At 32.2% G+C, this 1,638-nt stretch overlaps 1 protein-coding gene across 1 annotated transcript in view; it reads left to right on the top strand.

Moving 5' to 3' along the window:
* Nucleotides 1-1,638, top strand: part of LRRC49 (leucine rich repeat containing 49) — a 178,135-nt gene that overhangs the window by 149,204 nt on the left and 27,293 nt on the right. The gene's annotated exons all lie outside the window — the stretch shown is intronic.

Genomic DNA, 1,638 nt, shown 5'->3' with positions numbered 1-1,638 from the left:
TCCATGTGAGATGAATATAAGTTGGAGATGACTTCTGCTTTGTTTTATAACCATCTTACTGTTTTGCTGAATATAGGCTTTTCATTTCACTTATTTTCCCAACAGTTTGCTTGACAAGACTTTACATAAAATAAATAATCCCTTTCTAACGGTAGACTTTTTATTTTGGAATTTATATTAAAATTTTTAATCATATGGAAAAAGAAAAGCAACACATTTCCAAATATGTGATGTGGAACATCACTTCCCAAAGGATTTACTCATGTTTTTGATACCTAAACTCTGATTTCTTATCATTTTTACATTAAAACTAAATTGATTTTGCTGGGTATCATGGCCATCAGGCATCCCTGCATAAACTAGCTTTTATTTTTCCCTCACCTTCCTTCTTCATTATATGTCTTTGCCTCACCTGGGTAAACCTTGCTAACCCTTATTCTATGTCTGTATCACTGATTCTTCCCCTTTTCCGAAACCACAGCTTATGGTTAGAATTAAATCTTAAGATGTAATAGATACTAAAAACCTCATAATTATCTCACTTCATTAATTCTTTCAAGAAATATGTATAAAGCAAAGCATATGCTAGGAACTAACTATGCTAAATATTGGATCTACTATAGTAAGTGACAAAGTTCAAGCACTCAAGGATTACAGTGTTTAGTAAGAGAGACAGACAATCAACAGGTAATCGCAATATAATGTGTAAGTGGTGTAATAGGAGTATGCACTCTTTTTCATTAAGCCTTCTTTATTTTAGTAGCAGTGAAATGCTAACTCCTATCCTCCATTCTATTCCAGTAGTGATGATATGGTCTACCTAGCTCAATGTATCACACAAAGCACAGTATGTGGAACTAATTCTTATTTTATTGTTGTTCTATTATTAGCCTTTACCTTTCTAGGATTATCATCCAAGACTGCTCATATATTACTACTTATGGAATGTTTGATTATTGTCATACAGTGATCATTGTCTTAAGCACTAATCTGGTAGAAATCAAGCCTTTTTATATTTTCTTGGTTGCATATTCACATAGAGTAGACTGATGTTATTACCCAGCCTATTATTGAATAGACAAATGTGTAGAGGGTTAACTGGTACCTCTGAAATAAGTATGATAAACCTACAGGGTGGTGGTTTATCAGTCTTATTCCTCAACGTCAGCATTTAAAATTTTTGAAGATCTTTAATAATTAATTCATTCAGTACACATTGTGAAAATCTTATTACTATGCCTCAGCGTCCCCAAAGATGAAAAAATATAATCTGTAGCTTCAGGGAGCTTACTATCTGGAATTAGAGACAAAATTGTAAATATGTAATTATTATAATACAGTATGAGAAGTCATGTGTTGGAGGAGCATATAAATGTCCGTAGGAACACAAAGAGAAAGACACTAATTTTAGTAGGGGAAAATAAATACGGTCTGAAAGCAGAAATTTCAGAATGAAAGCACATAGAACAAAAGCCAAGCTTTGTTTAAGTTTTGAGGTTGAGTAAAACAAATAGTTATATCTCTATTCACAAAGCAAGAAAATTTAAATTGGATCAAGATACTTCGTTTGTTGTCTAGCTATCATTCAGGTAGCCTTTTATAGAAAATGTGGCTTCTACTTTGGAAATAATAATGATT

This window comes from Propithecus coquereli, unplaced genomic scaffold, assembly GCF_000956105.1.
Source record: "Propithecus coquereli isolate 6110/MARCELLA unplaced genomic scaffold, Pcoq_1.0 Scaffold155, whole genome shotgun sequence".
Taxonomy (NCBI): Eukaryota; Metazoa; Chordata; class Mammalia; order Primates; family Indriidae; genus Propithecus; species Propithecus coquereli.
The sequence above is the reverse complement of the archived record's forward strand: the minus strand, read 5'-3'. Positions and strand labels throughout refer to the sequence as shown.